The sequence below is a fragment of the Macrobrachium rosenbergii genome, chromosome 16 (assembly GCF_040412425.1).
Source record: "Macrobrachium rosenbergii isolate ZJJX-2024 chromosome 16, ASM4041242v1, whole genome shotgun sequence".
Taxonomy (NCBI): domain Eukaryota; kingdom Metazoa; phylum Arthropoda; class Malacostraca; order Decapoda; family Palaemonidae; genus Macrobrachium; species Macrobrachium rosenbergii.
In genome coordinates this window covers 16,866,226-16,877,317 of record NC_089756.1, presented here as the reverse complement: position 1 = coordinate 16,877,317, position 11,092 = coordinate 16,866,226, and positions in this window count along the sequence as shown.

The following is an 11,092-nucleotide window of genomic DNA, read 5'->3' as shown; positions in this document are numbered from 1 at the left end:
TTTTTTATTAGGCCAATAATTTTACATAGTGGCTGTTGGCACAGTTAGGAACACTAGGCATGGAGCCGCAGTGTACTTGTATAAAGGCCAGTTTACACTATGACGTTTGCGGCGCCGCATAACTTATGAATAAAATTGAATATTAATTAATTTCATACACTATTAGACATTTAAACACTCGTCAAGTTATATATATATATATATATATATATATATATATATATATATATATATACATTATACAACATTTTATATTTCAACTCCTCAATAATCATGTTTAATTTAGGTTAAAAATTGGTGTTGGCAAAAAAAAATTGTCCTTTTGGGAATTTGGAAATGGCCACCCTAATATATATATATATATATATATATATATATATATATATATATATATATATATATATATATATATATTGATGTATGTACAGTACATAACACTAGTTTTAGTGGCGTAGTTGGGGTAATCGTAAGGCAGTTACAATCGAAGCTCCGTAGAGGGGCCATGCCATCAGTGCACCTCACTCGGTGTACTGTAGATTACTGAAGGGTGCTAGCAACGTCCCTCCGACTCCTAGCTGCACCCATTAGTCTATTAATTTACATCCATTCTCGCCTGCTTTCTAACGTCCTGCCGTCCAGACTATAACTCACTTGTGCAACTGTGGGAATATTCTCATTTCATCTTTAGATCCTCACACTTCGTCTCTATTTTCTGGATCTCTTTGGCGTGCTGCCCAAAAATTCCAATGGCCCTGGAAGTCGTCCTTCTTGGGAAATCATCTCGTTAAGCAAAGTTAGTTCCTGTACAGCGAATCAGCAGTCAGGTGGTTCAGGCTTGGCCAGCCTACATAGCATTGTCCAGCAGCGGTGGCAATTCCGGCAAGTGTCAGCATAAACAAGCCGATTTCAGTTTCAATCTAGGAAAAAAAAAAAAAAACACTCTACCTCCTGGACATCAGTTGTAAGGCCTTCTCCTGCAGGTTCTTGACACTTGACACCATGTCATATATGGAGGTTTAGGAAAACATGGTTCAAGCTTGCTGGTGTTCATTGTTATCTTCCAAGAGCGGCGTTCCAATTATATCACATCAAGTAAATGCGCCAAGGCGCAAACACAGTGGCAACAGCATAGTCTTAAAAATTAACAAGATGATATTACACCCCCTTTTCGCTGTCTTAAGCGCCGAATGGATGAAAGTGGCCAACTTGGCTGTATAGCCTCAGTTTCATAATACAATTATTCATTCCTAGGTGTCTCATTTTTATTATTATTATTTATACCACAAACAGACAAAAACTGATCCTCTATCTAGCAGCAAGTTCGCCACACCGATAATCAACCTGGGAGAGAACGGACAGCTCTAGACGTCTCTCTCTCTCTCTCTCTCTCTCTCTCTCTCTCTCTCTCTCTCTCTCTCTCTCTCTCTCTCTCTCTCACGCGAGTAAACACTAATCTAACAGTACAATGTGAAAACTCAGGAAAAAGATATTACCTGGTATGCCCATGTTATGGTGTATGCAGTACACCACTAACTAGGATGCGCACCCTTGCTTTGTTGCTCGTATGAACACACTATAACCGTTCACATTTTAATTAACGTGCAAAACAGAATTTTTAGAAAATATTACTGAAGTGATCAGTTTCAATTTTTGTATCTATAAAAAGATTTCACTCCTATTTTTTGTGAATCTGGTTGTAATTATAACACGCCTCATCATAAAACATAAAGATGTTTCAGCCAGCAACGAATCTTACCCTACAAAATAAACACTTAAGTTTGTATTATTTAATAAACAATTCTCCTAAGAAAGTTATAGCGTTTGCAGCACTGAAGAGTGATCGTATAATAACCGAGGTGTTTAACCGGTTCTTGTACGCCGTCTATTTTTAGTTTGTCATTCATTGCCAGTAGATTAAGTCTTCAGCCGGGATTGTACGTAGTAATTCTGTTAACAATATCTGCTTGCGTATCTTCATGGATTACTGCTCTCCTGTTTGTTCTCTTTTAAAAACAGTGAATGAATGAGTGAATTGTTTTGAAGGTCTATAATAAGCATTAGTTATTCTTACCTGTGTTTTACCATCACTTTCTCACCTTTCTTTCTCGAGTTAGTGTTAGTCCTTTTTTCGCTTCACAGGATGCGTACTCAATGTGAATTATAAGAAAATAATCAGGATCGTTGCTTTGATCTGCACTAACAACATTTTTGTGCCCTTCCTCACGCTATATCTATATATCCGCACCCACGTAAGCAATAAACTTAACTAAACCAAGGCGGGCCGACAAAGCCTGTCCTCCTAGGCCAATAGTAGTATGAAATATTCCTTACCCGGGCCACACATTTTCGCTAAGAACTTCTTTATTACCGCCATATAACACACTCATATCAATTAAAATCATTATGCAGTCAAATAACTTTTCAGTCTGTCTCGCGTTATTGCTTGTAAGTACGCAAAGGCATGCTGACACGACCACAAAGTAACAATTACCGAGAGTATTCGTCAAGACTCGCGTTGAGAATTGAATTTACTGTAGGCTTCGTCACCGCCCGCCTGAAATGGTAATAGTTTTCTGCGTTTCACTCCGGCTATATTGTTTTTATTTCAGGTATTTGAATTTATTTGCATACAGGAAGGTTAATTTGAACAAGTTTAATGAAGTCATGTGGTAAGCTGCTAACACTCAAATCGTGCTGATTCCGATAGGAAAAGCAATAGTATGATATCAGGAAAATTACCGTGAAATTTTTTTCTGGTACTTTTTGTTTTACCTTTTTAAGGTTGATTTATGGATCATGGTTCCTTTGTGACTTATTTTCCTTTTATATTCCTCTGCAAAACCCTGGACTTCTGTTGTCCCAACTTAGGGTTTGCAAGTGAGTGTCAAGGGTAAACTTTATGGTTAAATTATTTCCTTCGGAAAATTAGTATCTTAGTACCAAAACATACATCAGTTGCATTATTCTTCATACCTCTTCTTCATCCTCATCACCATTATGATCAGCAATCCTTATAAATGTAGTATTAGTCTGAATTAGAGCTAGTTACTTAACTGGGAATGATTTCCAGTTAGCTCAAGAGGGAAAATTTGTTGGTTTTGAAGAAACTGTTACTGGAATTTATTGTATTATACATCATTGCTCTGTAAAGGAAAGTGCCACCTAATAACGTATCATTTACAGAATTTCAACGCTTTAATATTAGAATACAAGAATTGTGGAGTAATAGTTGCAAAATACTATTTTCGAATAAGTGGAGATGATGGCCAATATACTGAGAGCCATCGTTGTACAGGCAGTAAATGCTCCGTAACATTAAATACCTAAAAGCACAATAGACTCTCATTTGACTTACCCAGCTCGCCATTAGTGTTATGGTTCCCACCAAATGGAAGCTCAGATTTTCACATTATATGCTGAAGTGTGGTAGGTCAGGGCAGCTTAATGATGATTGGCCGAAAGCTTTACAAGAGAACTCCATTTAAATTAAGGATAACTGAGTAATTTCTTGCTCCGTACCAGGCTGAACCAGAGGCTTCATTGGAATCTATTGACACTCAGATTAGACCTAGCCAAGGTACTTCTCCTTCTTCTTCTTCTTCATCATCTTCTTCTTCTTCTGTAATGTTAATCCATACGTAGTGAATGTTTTCAGTATACATCGCAAGAAATCTCTTTTACAAAGGTTCCAAATCTCACATTCATATAATGCTTACGCGTACTGGAAATTCATCACTACAGTCCTAGGTTGGTTTAGATTAAACTGGGCCTTACGCCAACGTGGGTCTTTGCCCTGAGGTGGCTAGTAAGTGAGGTAAGGTGTTAAAATGTGTAGGAAGACTGGTGTGGATCTGTAGAATCCTTCCAACCAACAGAGTCGAACTCTTATTAGTAAATTTTCGTCTCATGGGGTCTTCGCCCCCACCACCACGCACCTTCGTTATACCTAATTTTCAAAGCATTTTTCAAGCTGTCTCACTTATCTATTGCATGTAGGTCTTTCTGTTATTCCCTTCACAAAAATCTGTTCTTTTTAGTTACACGCTGATGAGAACATATAGTTCTTCCATTTTTCCTCCTCAGATCGATTTTCACCTCGTCAGTGTAACGGTGACTTATTAATCTTCGTAACGAATGCTGCTTTAGACAGACGTTTATAATTAGCTTAATGCTACGATCTTAATGCAGTCCGTCAGATATTTTATGTGCAGCTAGCTTATATTAAATAATAATAATAATAATAATAATAATAATAATAATAATAATAATAATAATAAAGTCACAACCTCTTTCACCAAGCCAGAAATCTTAGATTTTCTTTCTGTCTCTGATTCTCTTTTAATACCGTATATTATATATATATATATATATATATATATATATATATATATATATATATATATATATATATATATACAATATATATATATATATATATATAGTATATACATATACATACATACAAATAGAGAGATGGATTTATGTATATAGCTCGTTATATAGATATGTATATGTATATATATCTATACAATTAAATATATATGGGTGTGTGTGTATTAGTGTTTATCTTCAATCATCTGTTGTATTTATATATTTTTTTATGTACTACGTTTAGAGTTAAAGTGTGTTTTTATTTATTTTTATTTATGTGCAGAAGGTTATGTTTCATTTTTATGTCTGCAAATTTTGAGTGAGCTATCATATGCATATATATATATATATATATATATATATATATATATATATATATATATATATATATATATATATATATAAAAGATATATTTTTAATATAGATGTATATATATAAATAAAAATAATAAAAATATGTATATATATTATATATGTGTGTGTGCGTGGGAAACAAACTGGTTGTGATGATTGCTAGCAAAACGCTACACATCTCACAAAACTTCTACAAAACAAGTAAACAAACGACTGATCAAGCATGTAGAAGATTCAACGAAGAATTAAGGAAAATAAACACAAAAGAAAAATAAAAAGTTTATTTCTGGAACGTGATTTACTTACAGTGGAGATTCAGATTCCTCAGCATCTCTTCCGCTCACCGGGATCTATTTTATTTTTCAGACTCAAATAGCGTCCCCCTCCCCTCCCCCATATGGACTTTCTCGACAGAGATAGCAAGGAAAAAAAGTTTATATTTCCAAAAATAAACTATCTCTAATCTTTACGTAAGTTTTTGGTCTCTTTGTGTTTGGTTGATTATCTAACCACTATATTTTTTTCAGAATTATTTTCTTGTGGGAGTTCATCCAATAACTTTGGTGGCTGACCTCTGATGTCTGCTGGATTTTAGTTATCTCTAGATTGCGCGGGGATATTTATCTGTATTATTATTATTATTATTATTATTATTATTATTATTATTATTATTTTTTATTTTTTATTTTTTTTTTATCATTATTGGAGAAACAACTCCACAGTTATGTACCCATACATAACTGTGGATTTGTTTCTCCATTTCAAGACTCATGCTGCTATGAGTATTTTTTTATTATTTTTATGATTTATTCACTGTTTATCATTATTAATTTTATTAATATTATTGTTATCATTATTAAAAATTAGTGTTATTAGTAACAGTTATTATTATTATTATTATTATTATTATTATTATTATTATTATTATTATTATTATTATTATTATTAATCGTTATAAGTATAGGTTCCTATGGATCATACCAAACCACCACGAATCTGCCTAGCAGGTTATTATTATATTATTATTATTATTATTATTATTATTATTATTATTATTATTATTATTATTATTATTATTATTATTATTCGCGATAAGCATAGATTCTTATAGACCAGCCTAAACCACCATGTAAATGGAAAACTAAAAAGAATGACCAAGACGGAAGCGTTAGTGAAAATTGATAACTATAACCAGTAATTAGCAACACATAACAGCTATTCATTCCTTTCCTAATTTTTTTTACACCCCTCTCTCTGTTTCTTCTTTTCTTCGTTTTCTCTCATTTCTCTGATATACTTTCATTCATACCCTTTTGGGGTCAAATTCGGATTCTTTTATTTTTTTTATTATTTTTTTTTCCTTTCCCGTTTACTTTTTCTCTTTTCTCTCAGGTCTGGGCTAGTTAACGGAATTGCTTATCGTTGTGTTTTGATAATAATAATAATAATAATAATAATAATAATAATAATAATAATAATAATAATAATAATAATAATGATAATAATAAAAGAGGTTGATAACTTTTAATCATTTCACTCTAGAATGTCAGTCTTACCTGATAGGGCGACTTGAATTATATGTGATACATCAAATGGTTCACAAACATACACATACTATATTTATATACATATATAGATGTGTGTATATATATATATATATATATATATATATATATATATATATATATATAATATATATATATTTATATATATATATGTATAATATATATATATAATATATATATATATATATATATATATATATATATATATATATATATATTATATATATATATATATTATATACATATATATATATATATATATATATATATATATATATATATATATATTATATACATATATATATATATATATATATATATATATATATATATATTTCTACATACATACATATATATGTGTGTATATATTTATAATATATATATAAATATATATATAAATGTGTACGTACATATATATTATGTATACATATGTCGTGTGAATTTATAGGGAAGACATCCAACTTCATAATATACTCCTGAGAAACGGGAACCCAACACGTCAAAAATAAAAAAACTCAGTTCCTAGGTAATGGCCAGACTAAGAATGCAAATGAGACCGCGAAGAAACTCACAAAAAAACTACTCATAAATGGAAACCCTTCGAAAGATAGATGACGCACAAGTATCAAATTATCTGACTAAATTGGGATACAGAGTGTTGTGGTTTTCTCCTATAAACAAAAAATACTGTATCCAGAGGTTGTGTACAAATAACAGACCAGCACCCAACTTCGTAATTAAAAGCTTGCATTGTATGGTATGGCCTTTGCATACAAAACACCATTTGAAGCCAGAACACAAACTGCATTGTACGGACAACAATTCAGACAACAAAAAATGAATTGATGTTTCACGAGCAGAAGGTGCACAGCATTGCTATTACTCTTACAAAGACAAACTTTTCCAGATGAAATCTTGATGCTTCTTACATTTCAACGCTATCAATACTATTATTTCATAATCAAAATATAAGATATAATATGAACTCAAGATAGTCTTGTTATCAGTCTTCCAATGGCTATGTTCTCCGAAGATACCGATTTTTTTTTTTTTACTGAATTGTAATGTCATTAATATCACTAGTTTAATTTTTAGGTTTCACATTTCATTTATCTTTTTGATATCACTGCTTTTTCCAAAATACATCGCACGTATTTTCGGTTTCATTGAATTTTTGCACTGCGTTCGAGTCTGTTAGGCCTAATTTACCAAGCCTTGACTTGGGTTAATTTACGCTAGTTTAGGATGGCCTATATTAGAGTCAGAGAATGACCCTGTAAATGATTAGCAAAAAGTATGAAAATTCATCTTCCAAACGGGAAAAGGAGTAATGGTTCAATATTAGCGTATTTACGTTTATGAAAAGGGGATTACATTACAATGGTGTCCGAGTAATAGACCATCCAGCCATAGAAATCTTTCATATATAATAATCCTGCCGAGCTACATTCCTTCCCATTTCTTTTGCATGCTGCTAACAACGTGACACTCATTCAGAAAGTGGACGCTGATTCTTTGCCAGGCGAGGAGCACGTACTTGCCCCTGGGTTACAGGTACTAAGGGAGAACTCTTATTTAAAAGTTTTTGAAAGATGGTCAGGCTGAATTCCTTCCAGTGATGCTCAAAATAATGATTATCATTGCAGAGAAAAGAAACCGCGAGTTCAGTCTTGCTTAGCAAAACAAGACGCTGGAAGGTTGCGGGTATCAAACAAGAAAAGTGGTATTTCAGAAGTGCTAAAATCAAAGATCTGAAACACGCCACACTTCACCTTCGTCTTTGTACAGGTAAGGAGTCTAACGAACTGCACCCAGTTTCTGACGGCATTAGATGATACAGTTTTGAAGTGCTGTGAATAATGAAGTTTTGAATCCAAGGTAACAGTTTTTGTTTCAGATCTTCAGAATCATTAAGTGCATGTGAATCAGGGCGCTACAGGAAAGCTCGGGATCCGCCAATCAGTGAAGAGGTAGTTTTACTAGCGTTCAGCTTCATGCTCAACAGACTACTCCACTAACTGGTAAGGTAAGCAGCCACTCCAATTTGTATTGTGGGGTGGGGAAGTTGGGTGGAGGGGGCCATATAATATCGACGAGAGTAGCATCATCTGCACATTGGACTATCTCATTTTCAGCAGCATCTGCGCATTGTACTACCTCATTTTCCATACAACAATCTTATCATATGTGACCAGCAAAGTCAACAAAAGTTCCATATCATTACATTGTGGAATGCCACACAAGGTGGATCTAGCTGATTCAGTCGTTAAGGGTCAAGTGTTCCTTGTCAAAATTCATATTGACGCAGGGAATTTAATAGCTGAGGATAACCTATTCTTTACGAAGATGTTCATTGCTTCATATGATTCACATCTTGTTAAGACCTTAGGTGATCCAGTCATTATTATTATTATTATTATTATTATTATTATTATTATTATTATTATTATTATTATTATTATCCAAACTGTAACCCCCATGATCCCCATAGGTAGGCCAGTGCAGAAAAAGAAATACGAGAAGTGAAGAATTTAATATATTATAGAAAAAAGTGAGATGGAATAACAAGAAGCGTCTCGGGCTACCCTGCTCAATGAAAATCCATTTTTACCTAGTTTGCATTTCTTAATTTACGACGATTCAATTACATTTCCTGGAACACCATTCCGTAAATTATCACTGCAGAAACAAAACTGCCTGAAAACTGTCCAGTACAGTGTACTGTGTACAAGGTGCAAAAGAAAAGCACTACTATTAGCATGAATTGATATCCAGTGCATGATATTGTTTTAGAAGATCAGAACGCAAACGCATCGTCTTCAGGGCTAAGTGTTAAAACCTTTGAAGTACAAACAATTCATTAGTAAGCGACAGCATTATCACAGCGAATCCAGTCAAACAGCGACGAGGAACCTTTCTCTAGCAAGAGGCTTATATTTTCCTCAAAGGGAGCCCGCCGTCAGGGTGTATCAGCCAAGGTTCCCTAGCTAGACCCAGGACCCTAGACCTTGGTCTCAGCACCGAAAGAATGACTCGCTCTCGGAACGAGTAACAAATTGAATCTCACTCGGACCTGGGAATAAGAATGGCGCTACGTGACGTCTTCATCTCACTCGCAGTCGGGGGTCGCTATGATGACCCTATTCCCGGACAAATGACTAACATCACCCGGTCACTGTCGGATTGATTTTCCCCGTATCCCCATCGTTAACGCCCACGCGTTACTTCGAATTATGCCTCTCTCTCTCTCTCTCTCTCTCTCTCTCTCTCTCTCTCTCTCTCTCTCTCTCTCTCTCTCTCAAACAGGCAAGTTCAGAGCTGACCCTTATGTGAATTCTATGTGCGTTAGTTTATTCAAACTCGGTTTTTGGTGGGGACTCTCTCTCTCTCTCTCTTTCTCTTAGACAGGTAATTCCAGAGCTGGCCCGTATGTAAATTCTATGTGCGTTTGTTTATGCATTCTTTTTTTATGGGGATTCTCTCTCTCTCTCTCTCTCTCTCTCTCTCTCTCTCTCTCTCTCTCTCTCTCTCTCTCTCTCTCTGAACTCCTTGAAGTTGAATCTCGGGATATTGGTACATTCTCTCCCTGCAGTCCATCACAGCCTTGCTTGTCACCTGACTTTTGCATCGCAGCAATTGTTAAGTTTCGACGAGATTTATGAAGAGTAAATGATACTGCTTCTTTTTTCTTTTTTTTCAGGCGAATTTCGCCGAAATTTTAGAATGTTGAGGGATAGTGTGGTTGAGTGGGTCCGATTGACTTACGGACGCGTCTTTGGCGCCAGAGGGAAAAGGTTAAGAAGATGAAGGGGATTTTTAAACATTTTTTCATGCAATATTTTCGTCAGTTATTCGCACCTCTTAAGACGGATATCGCAAAACAAACCTTTTGCGTTACAATATCATAATTGCGAACCGTCTGAGTGAAGTCTTCCATAACATAAGTAATGTACATAAGATTTTCAAGTATATTTTTTTTTTATTGATAACAAATGCCGAATACTGCAAAGGCATTGAACTCATTTCTGTCCCTGCTATATAACCCCAGATACTTGTTCATGCTAACATTCAACTTTTTCCTCTCACAAATACTTTCATTTTTCCCACATTCCTTCTCCAGTCTACGTAACCTTTCATAATCACCAACAACTAGTTCTGTGTCCCCTACACAACTTTTATTGCAAACTCACTCTCTCTCTCTCTCTCTCTCTGCGTGTCTCAGAGACCACCCGCATTTCATATTTTTCCCCTTGCAGTATAATACAACTATAATCATTCTTAATAACAAGAAGTGCCTAAATGCAAATCGTTCATGCAGTAAAAAGGAGTAGTCAATATTTTTACAAGACAAAGGCGTATCCAAACAAAAATCTATAATAATTATTATTATGAAGCCACAAATACCTCTCGATTGTGTTTAATTTTCACTTGCTAGAAAAGCGTGAGGAAACCAAGAAGCTAAGATGTCTTTGTTTTTATATTATTATTATTATTATTATTATTATTATTATTATTATTAGACATTCTTATGTAAGGTCGAAAAAGGAAGCTCTCTGTCCATCTTTACTCATTGGTTATGTATACCATATTTTATACAGGATCTTCTGGCTATAGCAAATGAGATATCTTTGTGTTTTATTATTATTATTATTATTATTATTATTATTATTATTATATTATTATTATTATTATTATTATTATTATTATTATTATTATTATTATTATTATTACCAGCAAACATTCTTATGAAAGCCAGTAAAAGAAGCCCTCTGCCCTTCGTTTGTCATTGGTGATGAGAGATA